At 38.5% G+C, this 17,770-nt stretch overlaps 1 protein-coding gene across 1 annotated transcript in view; it reads left to right on the top strand.

The window, feature by feature from the left end:
• The first annotated feature begins 17,071 nt into the window (after positions 1-17,071).
• Positions 17,072-17,770, top strand: part of SYT2 (synaptotagmin 2) — a 68,049-nt gene continuing 67,350 nt past the window's right edge. The window contains exon 1 of the mRNA XM_070745717.1: positions 17,072-17,206. The gene's annotated coding sequence lies outside the window, so the exon portion shown is untranslated. The remainder of the gene's footprint in view (positions 17,207-17,770) is intronic.

Here is a 17,770-nt window from a genome sequence, read left to right as displayed (position 1 = left end):
TTGGGGTAGAGATTATGTATGAAGTAGAGTAATACAGTACATGATAAATTTGAAAGTGGATTGTATGTTACAAGGTGATTTCTGAGTCTACAGATAGTTGTTTGAGATTATAATTCATGCTGCTGAACCATGTTTCTTTGGATTTATAAGGGATAAAAATTCATTCAAAATGTCCCATCTTAGGCAATGATGAACTAAAGATGAAGCTATTAGTGATAAATAATCAAATCATATTCTGGTATTACCTCTTTGAAAAATAAAGTCCAAAAAGTTTAACTTATAGAAAATAGCTTTTATTTTCCGGAATAGAAGCTAATAGTTTTGTGCCTTTTGTGCCTTCTTTTGCATAAAAATATATTTCATCACTGCTCTTTGCATCAGAGAAAACATCTTCAATACTGTTTTCGCTCCAGTGAGTTTAAGACGATGTGTAAATGTTAACCACCTGCACTTGCAAATAATTCTTGTAAGCTCACTAAAGACCAATAAATTCTACCAAATTTGCAGTGCTTTGTAAAGTATAAGCTTTGTAACTGATCTGAGATTACATGGCACACTGAGAAATAATTCTTTATCTAAAAGTTACTGAAATGATTCGATTTAAAATTAAGGATCAGAGCTAGCCAGGCCACATGTTCGTGTTTTATGTTTGCAAATAGCTTGCCTGACTAGCTGGAAACAGCTTGGAAATAATATAAATCAAAAGTAGGATTAAGTTATTTCCAGCACAGTAATATATTGAGATTAATATTCTTAAACCCTTGATTCTTATATTTTAAGCTTAGAGCCTAACAGACTTAAACATGAAATAATTATGAAGAATCTTGCTTAGGGGAGACTAGACAATTTATAATTGTATTCTGCATTTATGTTTATACTGTGTGCTATTTATTAGTATTACTAATATTACTAGTATATTTGATGTACTAGATACAGAATAATAAAAGAATAACAAAATTGGAAGGATCCTTTCAGGTCTTCTAGTCCAGTGGTCTCCAACCTTGGCAACTTTAAGACTTGTGGACTTTAACTCCCATTTCAACTTGTGGACTTCAATTCCACAAGTCTTAAAGTTGCCAAGGTTGGAGACCCGTTCTAGTTCAATCCTCTGCTCAAGCAAAGATCGTATATCATTCCAGACAAATCGTTCTCCGGTCTCTTCTTAAAAGCCTCCCACAACCTCTGAAGCCATTCCACTGGTTAATTGTTTTCACTGATAGGAAATAGTTTTTCTGTTTTATATCACCTGATTCCTAAGAGGTCAATAAGGGGCGTTCATAAGTGCACCAGCGTGCCTACCGTCCCCTGTCCTAATGTTTCTCTCTTACTAGTATCATATATATAAACATTGTTACATCTTTGTATACTACCAATATGTAATTGACAAAATAAATAAAATAAGATAGATAGATAGATAGATAGATAGATAGATAGATAGATAGATAGATAGATAAGCCAAAAATAAGAACTGGAGTAAAGTGTTAAAGAAATGTGAGTTAGACATAAATATTGCACAAAAATCTTGTTTCTTTAAATTGACCTTGTGGGTTCATTTGCTGAGTGACCTTGACTAGTCATTTATGCCTTATATTTTTTACAGAATGAGGCTATCACAACAATTGTGTCCACTATGATGTTTCCCTGGATGATTTGTGCTACAGCTCCTATTACATCTTGTCAATGATCATGTTTTGGCTCACAGAATTCTCTATTTTAGGAACATCTGCATGCTGCCTTTGTTGCAGAAGATTCAGAATTAGAAATGATCAAATACTGTTGGGTAGAAAACAATTTAAACACCAGCAATTAAAAATCACAGATGCTGTATTGGGTATCTTTTGACATTAGATACACAGAACACAGAGCAGTTCTCAGGAATGCTGAATTAGAGACAGGCGTGCAGCTAAATGAAGCATCTGTGATTTCTGCATTTATTAATGAGGATGAGATTAATTGTGTTTCTTAATAAAACAAGATTTCAGTACTGAAAGCTCCCACCTTTGTTTCTTTCTTTCTACTTGCTTATAAAATGGGGGGGGGGGGATAAAAAACCTTCCAGTTTCTTTTAAAATGTGGTGAGGGAAAAGTAGATTTATCATGAACCTGCAAGCAAATTATTTGTGATTTCCTTTATCACAATTATGTGGTGAGGGAAAAGTAGATTTATCATGAACCTGCAAGCAAATTATTTGTGATTTCCTTTATCACAATTATTTGTGATTACTAATATTACTAGTATATTTGATGTACTAGATACAGAATAATAAAAGAATAACAAAATTGGAAGGATCCTTTCAGGTCTTCTAGTCCAGTTGTCTCCAACCTTGGCAACTTTAAGAGGAAAGATACTCAAAGCCAGGGGTCTCCAAACCTGGCAACTTTAAGACTTTGAGGACTTCAACTCCCATAGCGGGCTGGAGAATTCTTGGAGTTGAAGTCCACAAGTTAAAGTTGCCAAGTTTGAAAACCTCTGTTCAAAGCTTTGCTTGTTTGAAAAAAAAAAAGAAATAGATTTCAACAAACATCAATAAAAAAGAGAGGATCATGGTTCTCTTGATTAACCTTGTCTCCTATCGTGTTAAATCTCTGGTTAGTGATTGCATAAAGGAGGGAGAGGAGAGGGGAGCCCTTCAGCATGGGAAGGAAGAGGAAGCAGGTAGCAGCAGCAGCAGCTCCTCCCTTTCGTCCGTCTGGGTTTTTTTATCTGGCGTAGTGTATGGGAGGCAGCCTTGTGCCAGGTGTATGGGAGGTGCGTGCTCCTCCTCGCTGCCTCAGAGTCCCTACTTTTTTTAAGCCTTAAAGTTTTGGATTGTTTTGATTCCCCTCACCTCACCTACTTCCTTCAGCAGTGACTGTCCTCCTCCTCCTCTTCTTCTTCCTCCTCCTCCCACCCAATAGGTTTGCATACATTATTTACTTTTACATTGATTCCTATGGGAAAAATTGCTTCTACTTACAAACTTTTCTACTTAAGAACCTGGTCACGGAACGAATTAAGTTCTTAAGTAGAGATACCACTGTATTGTATTTAACTTTTGTAATGTAGAAAGTCACAGAGTTCTATCACATGTAGATGGGGTTAGGTAGGTGAAATGATGATGGTGCATGTTTTTTAAAAATTTGAAATCATTTTTCATCTGAACACCATCTTCCATCAGTCATGGTCAGAGGGGCTCCCCAAAATTTAAAATTGGACTTGAGATCTACAATTGCATAGTATATCTTAAAGAAGCCACAAGGGAAGAATCAGAAGGAAAACTGAGGGTGGAGTCAGTCTTCTATTGTATTCAATTAACCGTTACTAGAATTTGTAAACGACCATTTGATTTGCTCTGATTTAGGATCCTAAGACTTTAAAAGTTAGTTAGTTGTCAGGAATCCTTGTCAATCTACTGGTTGAAACCTACCATCTATTTCAATCTACCTTGTCATTCCATCTTCTTCAGGATTCCCAGTCTGAATTACTATCAATGTAAAATACGTCATACTTACATATATCTTGACCTATTAATTCCTGCACATATTGTGTAGGTGAAAGAAAACAATGCTGGGCATCATTGGGAAGAGCAACATATAGATAGGAAGTAGAAATGTTCCTTTGTTTGTTGCTTAGCATATGCTAAGCAGATCTTACACAAAATATAGGCAGATATTTGTTAGCATTTTATTGGTGTGTGAATAACTTTCCTTCTGCACTGCATCCCATTTTATACAGAGTGAAGTACTGTAATGTAAACTGAAGATTGTGAATTTCCCCCCAGACAAATGACTTGCTGACTCGGAAAGAAAGCAAAGACCTTGCCTAGAGAGCTTCAAGGATTTACCATAAATTTATGACTTGTATAATAGGACTGTATAATAGTTATATGTTAATACAGTTACTGTATTTTATGATACAGTCAACTCTATGCTTTGTTTATCATTATGTGAATATAAAAGCCTTTGCCAATTTAAATATTAATAAGTGTTTTTAACATGCAGAAGCCAATTTAATAGTTTTCTCCCCTATATATTCAAACAATGTAGCTTTCTTCATAATTATGGCTTATAGCCATAATATTGCATTTACTCCAGGCGTAGAGAGAACTGTACAATAAAAATATGAGTAGGATTATCTGTTAGGCTGTGAAACTGACATTATTATTCTTAGAGAAAAATCAGTGTGGCATGGGTCAAAATAAACGTGTTTGGGGATACTAATGCCATGGACTATTTAAGCACATTCTGCCTTAGTTTGGCCTATCAAGAGGAATGTCTAATTATACAATATTAGACATGTGAGGCAATCACATAAGGAAAGCAACTGTCTGATCTCTAACCTCACTTGTAGATAATTTTGAAAAGAAAGAATGGAAATAATTTTGACAGCTCTAGTTTCTGATAATGAGGGAGTGTATGCAGAAAACAAAAAAAAAGTTTTATTCTTAGGTGAAATCAAAGCAATTTTTTTCAGATAGTTTCTTTGGAATATTCTAATTTGCTATGTTAGGTGAATTAAATCCTGAATTCTTTGTGCTATAGAGAACAAGGTTTGATTTTTCTTTCTTTTGGGAAAAAATGATGGGGCCTAGAAATAAACAACCTTAATAAATCATTTTTCATTTCTGGAACAAAAAAAAATAGGTGCAGAGATAACCCCTGCTAATAACAATTGAAGCCATTCAGTCTATAAAAATGTGGTCAATACATTAATTTTAAATAAATGAAATTTAAATCATTGTTGCCTTTTTTTCTTTACCTCCATCCCTTCTTCTCCCCATTTGGTCTCAGTCACTAACACTTTCCATTTTTACCAGGTAGGTTGGAATTTTAAACACAAAAAGGCACCTCCACCTAATTATAACATATAAATAGGAGCTAAGGAAGGAACTTTATATTTTTTTGGACAGCCAAAACAGTCCTGAATAAAATGGAGCCTTTCTTGTCTTGGAGGAAACCTGTTGATGCAGTGGTTAAAGTGCAGTATTAGAGGCTAACTACCTACAGCCAGGAATTTGATCCTGACAGGGCTCAGGTTCGGTCTTCCATCCTTCTGAAGTCAGAAAAATTAGGATTTCCAGATTCTTGAGTGCAATATGCTGACATTGTAAACTGCTCAGAAAATGCTATATAGCACTATGAGGCAGTATATAAGTCTAAGTGCTATTGCTATTGTCTTGAAATATGAAAAATGTGTTTTCTTAGATGCTCAAAATCTTGAGCAGGCATTTCAATGTTGAAATAATTCTCATGCATGTCAAGTCTTTCTCCCTTGGTCTTTCATTATTGTTTGTGTTTATATTACTGACTGCCGCATTCTTCCCTAATTGTCTGATCTGGGCATAGACACATTGTTGTGATTCTAGTATTTTCTATAACATCTTCTAATTTCAGAAGACAACATTGGGTGTATACCCAACCCAGTGACTTTTATTTGTGGAGTACCACAAAAAGTGGGGAACATCTTCATGTTGTCAAGCCTTTCCAACATGGTACTTTGCCACTTGGCTGCCGATGTTGGGACTTACAAATCAAAAAAGCTTTAAATCTGATTTAAGTTTCTGGAAGATGTCACTTCTGGAAGATGTCACTCAGTATTGATATGCTGAGTGAATCTGCAATGCAGTAAAATAAAAAAAAGAAAGTAGAATATTACTTTTCATTTAATCAATTGATGACATTCATGTTTTTCCATCAGTGTATGGTCTTCATTGTTGTCATTTCACAGAGGCACAAGTTCACAGGTGTTTGTTAGTCTACATGTACATGAATTATTATACAGTGGAACCCCGACATAAGAGCTGCTCGACTTAAGAGCTACTCGAGATAAGAGCTGGGAGAGGAGAGACATTTTTTTATTTTATTTTATTTATTACTTGGATTTGTATGCCGCCCCTCTCCGCGATACGAGCCGAGAAGAGCCGGGCTGGCTTACTTTCCTTCCTTCCCGCGCTGATGCAGAGCCACTCGAACAAAGCGTCGCGCCCCTGTGATGCTTTCGGCGGCTTCCGAAGCGACGCTGGGCTCTTTTGCCGCCAAAAGCGTCAGGGGGGCGTGACGCTTTGTTCGAGTGGCTCTGCATCAGCGCGGGAAGGAAGGAAAGTAAGCCAGCCCGGCTCTTCTCGGCTCGTATCCCGGCACTTGGTGAGTGGAGAGGCGGTCGCCTCCCCTGCCGCCCCACTCTGGGGGTCCTTGGCTTCTGCTGGGGGTGGGGCGATCCGAACGCTGTTTTGAATTTCACATTCCGAGTGGCCCAAACGCCAAAGGCGAACTTCCGCACCTCAGGAGTTAGCTCGCAAACGGCGCGGCTGTTTTAAAACATCGCTGCCGGCCTGGGGGGGGAGAGGGAAAGGGGGGAGAGGGGGGAGAGAAAGAGAGAGGGAGAGAGAGAAAGAGAGAGGGAAAGGGGGGGAGAGGGGGGAGAGAAAGAGAGAGGGATAGAAAGAGAGAGAGAGTGAGAGATGCTCAGTGAGCCTTTCTTTGAAGTTGCCTTTCTTTCTTTCTTTCTCTCTCTCTTTCTTTTTCTCTCTTGCTCTCTTGCTCTTTCATTCTTTTTTCTTTCTCTTTCTTTCTTTCTTTCTTTCTTTCTCTTTCTTTCTTTCTTTCTCTTGCTTTCTCTCCTTCCTTCCCTCCTTCCATTTCTTTCATTCTCCCTCTCTATTTTTATTTCTCTTTCATTTTCTTTCTTTCTCTCTTGCTTGCTTTCTTTCTTGCTCTTTTTCTTTCTCTCTTTTACCTTCCCTTCCTCTATTTCTTGCTTTCCTTTTCCTTCCTCCCTTCTTTCCTCCCTCTACAGGATTGGGTGGCAGTGAAGTTACTCTCCCCTTTCATAAGTTTCCTTGCTTCCTTCCTCTGTTCCTGTCCCTTCACCCTTTCTTTCTTCCTTTCTTTCTTCCTTTCTTTCCTTCCTTCCTTTCCTCCCTCCATTTCTTGCTTTCCTTTTCCTTCCTCCCTTCTTTCCTCCCTCTACAGGATTGGGTGGCAGTGAAGTTGAATAAATAACTACAGTTTAATGAATAAAAATAAAAGTTTGCCATGTTGATTGTTTTGGGTAAAAAGAGGAAGGGAAGGAAAGCTCTCAGCTTATCATCTTATTAATAAGTAAAGTTACATTTATTCTTGCAATGTCTTTTTGCATAATTTAGACTAACTTTGTGAGTTTTTTGAGGGCTGGAACCAATTAAAATTATTTACATTAATTCCTATGGGGAAAAGTCGTTCGAGATAAGAGCTGCTCGACTTAAGAGCGCAGGTCCGGAACGAATTAAACTCGTATCTCGAGGTACCACTGTATAGAAATAAGAAATAAAAACATTCCCAGATTACTTAGTAGAATAAATTGCTAAAATTGTGAATAACTAATGTGTATTCATTGGCGAAGATAAAGAAAAGATGAAAATGAGCTATTAATAAGAATTCTGAAGATATTCTGAGACTGTTCCAGGCCACTAGAAAGGAAGACTCCTCCTGGGTTCCTTCTTGAACATTTTGGATGAAATGAGTTAGAAAAGAGGGGGGGAAATGGAATAGCTTCAAGGCTATATATATGCAGGCCCTTTTTCTGGTTGAGCATTGTTTTCAAGGCATATACATAACAAGCTGCTAGTATTCTCATAAAGTAAAGTGGAAAGGCCATGTGATTAATTTTTTATCCTTAACTGGAGGAATACCATTCTTTTACTATATGTTTAGACCAGGGGTGTCAAACTCGATTTCATTGAGGGCTGCATCAGGGTTATGTTTGATCTTGGGGGGCTGGGATAGGCTGGCCAGGGTAGGTATAGCCAGCTTGATGTTACTTGTGTTGGGGATGCCTATGGTGGCGCGAGTGCTCTGCCAGCAAAAATGGACTCCCTGGTATCCTTCTGCGCCGGCTGGAGGGGTTGGGAGTGGGAGGCACTGTCCTTCAGTGGTTCTCCTCCTACCTCTCCAGTCAGTCACAGTTGGTGTTAGTGGGGGGTCAGAGGTCGACCTCTAGGCCTCTCCCTTGTGTGGTGCCTCTGGGGTTGGTCCCCTCCCCCCTGCTATTCAATATCTACATGAAACCACTGGGCGAGATCATCCAGGGGCATGGGGTGAGGTATCATCAGTATGCTGATGATACCCTGTTGTACATCTCCACCCCATGTCCAGTCAATGAAGCAGTGGAAGTGATGTGCCGGTGCTTGGAGGCTGTGAAGGTCTGGATGGGTGTCAACAGACTCAAACTCAACCCTGATAAGATGGGTTTTGCCTCCCAAGGACAATGCCATCTGTCCGTCCATTACCCTGGGAGGGGGGATTATTGACTCCCTCAGAGAGGGTCCACAACTTGGGTGTCCTCCTCGACCCACAGCTCACATTGTAGAACCATCTTTCAGCTGTGGCATGGGGGGTGTTTGCCCAGGTTCGCCTGGTGCACCAGTTGCGGCCCTATCTGGACCGGGAGTCACTGCTCACAGTCACTCATGCCCTCATCACCTCGAGGCTCAACTACTGTAATGCTCTCTACATGGGGCTACCTTTGAAGAGTGTTCGGAAACTTCAGATCGTGAAGAATGCAGCTGCGAAAGCAGTCATGGGCTTTCCCAGGTATGCCCATATTACTCCAACACTCCGCAGTCTGCATTGGTTGCCGATCAGTTTCCGGTCACAATTCAAAGTGTTGGTTATGACCTATAAAGCCCTTAATGGCATTGGACCAGAATATCTCTGGGATCGCCTTCTGCCACATGAATCCCAACGACTGGTTAGGTCCCCCAAAGTTGGCCTTCTCCGGGTCCTGTCAACGAAACAATGTCGTCTGGCAGGACCCAGGGGAAGAGCCTTCTCTGTGGCGGCCCCAACCCTCTGGAATCAACTCCCCCCGGAGATTAGGACTGCCCCCACCCTCCTTGCCTTTCACAAACTCCTCAAAACCCACCTCTGTCACCAGCCATGGGGAAATTGATTCTCCTGGGCCACTTCCGCTTTGTGTATGGTCTGTATGAGAAGCATGATTGTTTTTATATTAAGGGTTTTAAAGTGTTTTTAGGTATTGGATTTGTACTGTTTTTATTGTGAGCCGCTCCGAGTCTGCGGAGAGGGGCGGCAAACAAATCTAATAAATAAATAAATAAATTTGGTTGTGAGGCCTCCTGCAACCCTGTGCCAGTGAAAATGGAGCCCAAGAAGGATGCGCACAACCTTCCTGAGCTCTGTTTCACTGGCAGAGCCACTGCAAGCTGGTCCTTCGTGTTGCCAGGGCAGGTCTAAGCACCCCACGGGCTGGATCTGGCCCCCAGGCCTTGAGTTTGACACCCCTGGTTTTTAACGGCAGGAACACCGCTGGGCCCCTCTATAGTCCGAAAGGCATCACTTTGAATGCCAGGGGGCAGTTGGATGCTGTTTTCCATTCATCTCCCTTCCTGATGCGTACTTGGTAGTATGCTTCACTGAGGTCTAATTTGAGTTCTAAAACCTTTTTCCCTGGCTAGGTGAGATAGTGTCAACTTCATGAGAGGGAGGGGGTATAGGTTGTGTACACACACACACAGTTTATTCCTGTAAAATCCACGCACAATCTCATACTGTCACCCACCCCCCAAAATAATAAATGTGTGCGCTCTCCTCTTTCTCTCTCTCTCTCTGTGTGTGTGTCTCTCTGTGTCTCTCTGTCTCAAAGAGTCTGTATCTGTCCATCTGTGTTAGCTGCTGTTTTTCTTCTTCACCTGCTTGCCTCAGCTATCATAGTAACGGAGGGGGGGAGTCAGTTAATTGGGAGGGGGGAAGCATGCTGGTGAATGCCCTGTTTGAACTTTCAAATATTGCTAGGGAGGAATTTTCTCATCACTGCCTGCCTGGTACAGCCAGGCATCATGGACATGTTTATAGCCCGCCCAAGGTCAACAGATGTGGAAGACCAAACAGCCAGTGCACCCACCTGATATCTTGGGACATGGGGATTGGAGGGATAGATTGGTGGGGTCACTTGAGAGGGTTTTGGGTTTATTTGTATATGCATCTTGTGCACCTTTTTGACTCAGAACCTGCTTTCCTTTTGGTGCTATCACTTCTTGTCTAGTAAAAGTACTCATCTCTATTGAATGGAGTTGGGTTTTTTTGTTTCCTGGACTTTGAATAGAAGCACACCAGACAGTCTGTCTATATGTGTGTGTTTGTGCAAAGCTAATCCCCTAAAATTTATCCAGAAGCTAAAAGAATCCATGGACTGCAAAAGGCATTGGCTGTGCTTTTAATGCTATGCTTTTCCAGTTTATTGCTTGCTTGGAACTCTGCATACTCAGTAAAAACAAATTACCAAATCGCTAGGTGAAAGGAAGGTGCTTAGTGTATTGTCAGCTGGTATCTCCTCCTGGTGTCTATTGATTAGGGATTTGGAGCTTTGTAAGGGACAGAAGTATCAGAGGTTTTATGCATGAAAAGAGAGAAAATTGAGGAGAGTAACTTGCGAGGGAAATGGAAAGGCCATTTTTCTATATGGAGGAGGTCTGCACTGCAGAGAATAGGCTGTTTGCTGTTTTTATACGTGGTTATCTTCTTTAATGGCTACAGTTGAAATGGCTTGAACACTAAATGTCATGTTAATATAAATACAGTTTCATGGAATGGAAGAAGGGTAAACTGTTGTTGCTATAGGTCAAAACTAAATTTATTCACTTACTTATTTTATTTATTTATACTAATATGTATATTAGGTCCATGTCCATAGTAACTATGGAGAGGGGCGGCATACAAATCTAAGTAATAAATAAATAAATAAATACTTCTGGAAAAAATAATAGTTTCAGCAAGTCCAAATTGTTAAAGTTGAGAAACCTTTCCAGGACTAGATGGAAGTTTGATCTGGAGCAGGTTTGAGTTGGGAAATATCCAAGCAAACGGTCCAGTAGGAAAATGTTTAGCATGGAAATTCAAGTTAGAAGCCGAAGTAAATTGTGAACCTGGCCATAGGACATGACAGCAGGAAAATCAGGAATAGGTTTGAATAGAATTGGAACAAAGAGTCTTGAAAAGTAAGACCAGCGACTCTAAAAGTCACTGCTGGTTGCCATTTCTTTCGAGTCCTTGGGGCTAGACCATACTGAGTTTTAGTACAGGAGGGATCGAAAGTTGCACAATGATAGAAAGCATGCTTGAAGATCAGAGCTAAATAGCTGCATTCAGTGAATCTGGTCAGGTCCTGGCCTTTTACAAAGTAGTTTCCTATGTTCCATTTTGACTACATGATCACCATTGATACAACAGAGGAACTGATACAAAATATTGTTATGGAGTTCCAGCTCTATGCCTGGTTTTTTATTTTTATTTTTTTATTATTCATTTGTCCAATACACAATACATATGGAAGAGAATAGACATGAAGTAGTGTAATACAGTACTGTATATATAAATATAATATGTAAAAATAGAGGAGAAGATATATGAAAAGAAAATATATATGATATACGAGATAAAGGAGAGACAATTGGACAGGGGACGAAAGGCACACTAGTGCACTTATGTACGCCCCTTACTGACCTCTTAGGAACCTGGAGAGGTCAATCGTGGATAGTCTAAGGGAGAAATGTTGGGGGTTAGGGGTTGACACTATTGAGTCTGGTAATGAGTTCCACGCTTCGACAACTCGATTGTTAAAGTCATACTTTTTACAGTCAAGTTTGGAGCGGTTTATATTAAGTTTGAATCTGTTGCGTGCTCTTGTGTTGTTGCGGTTGAAGCTGAAGTAGTCATTGACCAGTAGGACGTTGCAGCATATGATCTTGTGGGCAATACTTAAATCGTGTTTTAGGCGCTGTAGTTCTAAGCTTTATCTGTTCAGTCAAATATTTATTTGCTACTTTGAAATATTAGAATAAAGCCTTGATATTCTCTCTTCCTCTCTCCCCCCTCTCTCTCTCTGTGTGTCTGTCTATCTCTCACTCCCTCTCTCTCTCTTCCATCTTTCTAAATATTATCTATCTATCTACCTACCCACCTACCCACCTACCTATCTACTTACCAACCCACCTACCTACCTATCATCTATCTTGTCAAATTCAGCAGGTTTCGTCCATTGTTGGCTGACTTTCACTCCTATTATTCTACCCACCTACCCACCTACCTATCTACTTACCAACCCACCTACCTACCTATCATCTATCCTGTCAAATTCAGCAGGTTTCGTCCATTGTTGGCTGACTTTCACTCCTATTATTCTAAAATTTTGGCAATATTGATGGCATTTATGGAAATTTGTGGCTAGCTGGAACACAACTGTTTGGGGAAAGCTGGTCAAACAGAGATAGCTTCTCTTTGTCATGGCTGCTCGTATGCCTAAAGAAGCCTTTGGCATATAAGCAAAAATGCCTACACCTTTGCTTCTCATGTGCTCCTGTGAATTCTTCCTTATCTGTGTGAATTTCTGTGGAAAATTAGTTTTCAGTTTTATGGCTTGGAAATAGAGACATGTAATTTATTCCTGGGACCTTGAGAGAGAGAGATTGCAAGGGTTTGGATAGCAATGATGTAACTTGTTCTCTTTTAAGTATTTTTGTCTCTTAAAAGTGATTTGGAACTAATTTGTCTTTGACTTAGCTTTGTGATTGGGATATAATGTCACTTATCAAATGTACTTTGTATTCTTGGTGTTAGATAGCTTTATTTTGGAGGAAGCACAGACCTCGATTTATGTAGTCTGTAAATAATATATCTTCTTGATATATTTTGTCTTTAGTATTTTAGGTAGTTTATATCTATTTCTTTTTATTTTTTGATACATCATATTTTGCCCATATTAATAAATAAATACTCTGCTTAATGTGCTCCTGATGTTTTTGCTTAGAGGCTCTACATCTTTTTCTTTTGTTACCTATTTTATCCCTCTTAAACAAAATATATCCAAAGCAATTTACAGTAGATCTCCTAAAAATAAGCCACCCAAAATAATATAAATGATTTTATAAAAAATATTATTATTATTATTATTATTATTATTATATAAAATTGAAAAAATTAATTGGTCATATATAATAATGTAGCAATTTTAAAAATATAGCATAATCTGGTTAGTTGGATGATTTCAAGTCTCCCTGGACTAAAATATTCTTTAGTGAAAAGTTTATCACATGTAATTTGAAATTGTAACTGAAAATTTTGAATTTAAGGCACATAGCTTATATCCAGTGTGTCAAAGGTGCTTTTTTTTCCCCTTGAAAAGACAATTGGATTATTTTTTTCCTCAAGGAAGAAGAAAATGTTTCTCTTCTCCTCCAAGAAGCTTTATCAGGTGTTACGACAGGGGGATTACGACATTAGCATTTTTAGTCATTAGACTTATATACCGCTTCACAGTGCTTTACAGCCCTCTCTAAGCAGTTTACAGAGAGTAAGCATATTGCCCACAACAATCTGGGTCTTTGTTCGGGGACCAAGAATCTTGCATTCGCTGGCTGGGGAATTCTGGGAGTTGAAGTCCAAATATCTTCCAGGTCCCAAGGTTGGGAAACACTGCTCTAACTACTGCACCAGTGAGGCTAAATCCTGACAGTTGAGTCTGGATGGTGCAGAGATGGAAGAATAGGTTCTGATATGATGGGGATGGGATGGAGGGATTGTATTTCTTTGCAGTTATCTGTTAGCACTCTCAGAACTGTTGAGGCCGCTTATGGATTTACTTTCTCCCTCAGGGTTACCTGAATCATGGAGCAATTGGTTGCACAATCTTCTTGTAAGGGCTCCATTGCAAACTGGGGATAGGTGGTGCCTTATTCCTCCCCCTCTATTGAGGGCAGAGTGTTCAGTTCTAACACCACCTCTTTCATATCAAGGGTCTAATGAAACCTCTTGGATAGGAAGCGAAATGTTTTCTTCTTCCTCAAGGGAAAAAAAAACAGTCCAGTTGTCTTTTGAAGAAAAAAAAATCACCTTGAAGACAACTATGACCTGGGTGACTGAGAATCTCCGACATATATCCAAGGCTTGATTCATTTTTTTTTTGTTTCGTAATCCTGGGGAGAAGCTATTTCCCAGGATTTATGATCTGTTGTATAACCTAGAAGAGGCTGCTCAGCCTTAGTTCAACCATATAGCTGGCAGGAATGTGCTCATTTCTCTCTATTCACATTGTGTGCGATCTTTATATAGAAAGAGGACACAGATCTATTCAGGTTTTTAAAATGTATCAATGGATCTGCAGGAATGAAGGCCCTGATGACTTCTTAATATCACTTCCACTGCAATAATATAAAAACGAAAATGAAGGAAGAAAGGAAGGAAGGAAGAAAAAATATATCAGCCATTGATCATATTCAAATATTGCACATTAAAGAATGTAACGAAAAATTGAACATGCTTTGGTCACACTCCAGTGGATTAATTCTGTAATTATATAAAATGGCCATCAATGTTGCTAATTTTTTTGAAGCAAGACCAAGAACGCCTATTGAAACAAGATCCAGAGGAGGTCTCAAAAACTATGCATTTTAATTTGAGTTACAGTTGTATACGCCAATTCATTTGAGGCTAAACTAGACTCTTTGCCCTGAAGCTTTGCCCCAAAGTTCGCTATGTCATATATGTGGGTATATGCATAAATTTTCATTTGTTTATTTATTTGTCATGTTTATGTAGTGTATATTGAATGTAGTTACCCTTTGAGAGCTATATGCAATGAAATTTCATTTTAATGCATGCCAATTAGCATATATTCAAAGTGACCAAGTTATTCTAAGTCTATTCTAAGTTTAGTAACAGGGCACATCACTTTTTAGTAAAATTGCTCTTCTGCACATTTACCAGGGAAGGGTTATAAATGAAAGAATATCACACTGACTGTATTATCGATTATTTCATCAGAGAGAAGTAAAAATAAACAGATGCATAACATTAGATATAAAACCCACCACAGGGCAATAGGGTTCTCAATAAAAGATTTAAGACCCTTTGAATTTAATAACACTTAGTAAGACTCTAAGGAAACATCAGTGTGATTTATGCTTTAAGCAACATACAGTGTACCGTGTATCTTTTAGCAGTGTTGACAAGTGACAGGTTTCAAAATTGTTAGATAATTCAAGCCAACATACTGTCATTTATTCAAATTCTTATTAACACATTTCTGCCTGTATGCATTTGTGCACAACCCTGCATATATTTCTATATACAGTATGGCTGGATGTTGGGGGGGGGGGTGAGAATGAATCTTGCATTATTTTATTTATTTATTTTTAAACATCATATAGCTGCCCAATTCAGGATAAATTCCATTTCACTTATAGAAATAAAGCTACAAATACAAATATTAAGAAGAATTTCAAAATTCACAATCATAAATTCCACTCCCCAGAATACTACTTTAGGGAGGATTATTCAGGATAGTAGTAGCAGTCTTTCATTTTATATACCTTTTAGTTGGGTTCTCTGGGCTTTGGGAGATCAGTACCAAAGTAGCAGCTGATATTATATTGCAGATGTTTCATTGTATATTCTAGCAAGGCTTCCTCAACACAACAACTCTGAAGTGAAGACCACATCATACTATTTATAGTTTATGTGGAATTTGAACTGCAGAGAAGGGAGGATTGGTTCATGATCAGAAGCCTCTTGGGGTGGTTTAAATCAAATACTTAACTGAGTACGTCATATCCAGTTCTATTGAACTACTGATAGTTCCTTTCTCTGTGAGTCTTCTGCCCTGTGCATGGTTCATTATTGACCAAAAAGCAGAAGAACTAGAGAATTCCTGGAAGTCTGAACTCCAGTCAACCCCCCCACACACACCTTTTACCCCCAATTGAAATACTACAGAGAATAGAAATACTGCAAATGATGCCCTCTTCTGAACTGTTGGTCTGGGGAAGCATCACTAGAATGCAAGGTGAAAAGTTTGCAAAAAATTGAGATCCTTTTTTGGTATTGATTTCTCTAAGTCTGGAGAAACCCAACTAAAGGTTTGTATTAGGGATAGTATTTTGTCCCAAAGGAAGTATGAGGGAGAAGGAATAATGATTTGACGGTACTTATTTTCTCACAATTTTTCCAAGTTTATTTCTTTATATTTAAAGAAAATGTGGAGAAACATGGAATAGCTTTACAAGTGCTTTAATATTGCACTGTCCTTCTAGAAGTATCCAAAGAGGTATAAAATGTTTGTGTGACACACAGAAAATGAATAGTTTGGGTAATCCAAATTTAATGTGAGAAATACAGAACAAACCAAAAAGCAAGTAGTACTAGGATTCACATAGCATCTAGGTATATTGTTAATTTAACATGCCAAGCCATGGCAGTTCATTGAAATTATATAAATTCATCCACTGTAATTTATAAATTTGGTGTTAGCATTTTGTGTGAAACCAGCAAAGTTTGGTTTATTCAGAAACTGTACATAAATCATAATTTAGTCTAATGTAGGAATTCTGTGGAAGTACTCATTCTGCATGATTTAAAATTAGAAATTAGAAAGAATAATGGAAAATAAGGTTACTAGTGTCAGTTGCAGGGATCATGAGCAGACCAATATTAATATTTTGAGGGCCTTAATCAAGAAGTTACACTTGAAGTTTTCACAGAGGTGCATACCAATCCAGAACCTTGATATTTAAAGTGAAAATTTATTTTTTAAAAAGTTATTTGGAAATGAGAGCATTTATTCATTGCATATTTATCACTCCACTAGCATGTTCTTTCAGAATGTCATTTGAGAAAAGGTGGGCCCCAGCTGTTCTGTGCCAGCTGTTGTTTCATATCTAATGGAAGTTGAGTCCTTTTGGACTACAGTATTGGAAAACTTCATTTATGCAGCATTTTTACATTTCTTTTTTCCAATTAAATGGAGCCCCCTAGAGGCTATTGGAAGCATTATGCAGACAAAATTCTTCAGGATGCTACTTTCTTTCTGGTCACATTTAACATGGATGCAACTTGGAAATATTTCTTTCTGGAAACTGAAAACTACTGGGAAGAGAAATATACCCTAGTAAGTATGTGTTTATCTACTGCAGAGGTCTTCAAACTTGGCAACTTTAAGACTTGTGGACTTCAATTCCCAGAATTCTGAGAATTGAAGTCCACAAGTCTTAAAGTTGCCATCTATATTTGCAGGAAGAATGTAGATGACTGTATTGCCCTTGAGTTCTCCTGCTTTTGATAAGATGTGCAGACTTCAGAATTCTACAACTAGCCTGCCTGGAGTTGAAATCTACATATCTAAAAGCTGCCAAGATTGAGAAACAATTGACCTTGATGACCTATCCATCCATAATTTGTGGTTAGATGAAATATGTGTTTCTTTAATACAGTCTTTTCCTTTTGTAGATTGCATAATTCCTTCTCTTCTTTCCTGGCTTGGTGCAAACCCCAATTGTAGCATACATCTACTTTTGATAGAAATATAAAATAGGTTGATCCTGGTTTGGTGGGCAAATAGCAGCAAAAAATCTTATTTTTTAAGTTTTAAGTTATATTGGCTTACTATGTCTTAGTTGCATATGGCTGGAAAAAATGGGCAAAAAATGGCCTGTTTTTCACAAAAAGGGGGCATTTTTGTCATCCCCCAATACCAAAGAGTTGTCTGCAGGTTCCCCAGACCCTTTGCCTACCCAACTTTTGTGAAAAAACAGATGAAAAATGGCCCGTTTTTCACAAAAGTGGGGTTGTTTTTGCCTTCTAATCTAGCATGACTAGAGGAGGATTTCTGGAAGTTGAAGTCCACTAGTCTTAAAGCTGTCAAATTTGAAGTTTGTAAAAAATATACATGGTTGTAAAAAGTATCGATGGTTGTAAAAAGTATTCTGCTACATGGTACTTTATTAAATAATATATTATTACATCA

This window comes from Erythrolamprus reginae, chromosome 3 (assembly GCF_031021105.1).
Source record: "Erythrolamprus reginae isolate rEryReg1 chromosome 3, rEryReg1.hap1, whole genome shotgun sequence".
NCBI lineage: Eukaryota > Metazoa > Chordata > Lepidosauria > Squamata > Dipsadidae > Erythrolamprus > Erythrolamprus reginae.
The sequence above is the reverse complement of the archived record's forward strand: the minus strand, read 5'-3'. Positions and strand labels throughout refer to the sequence as shown.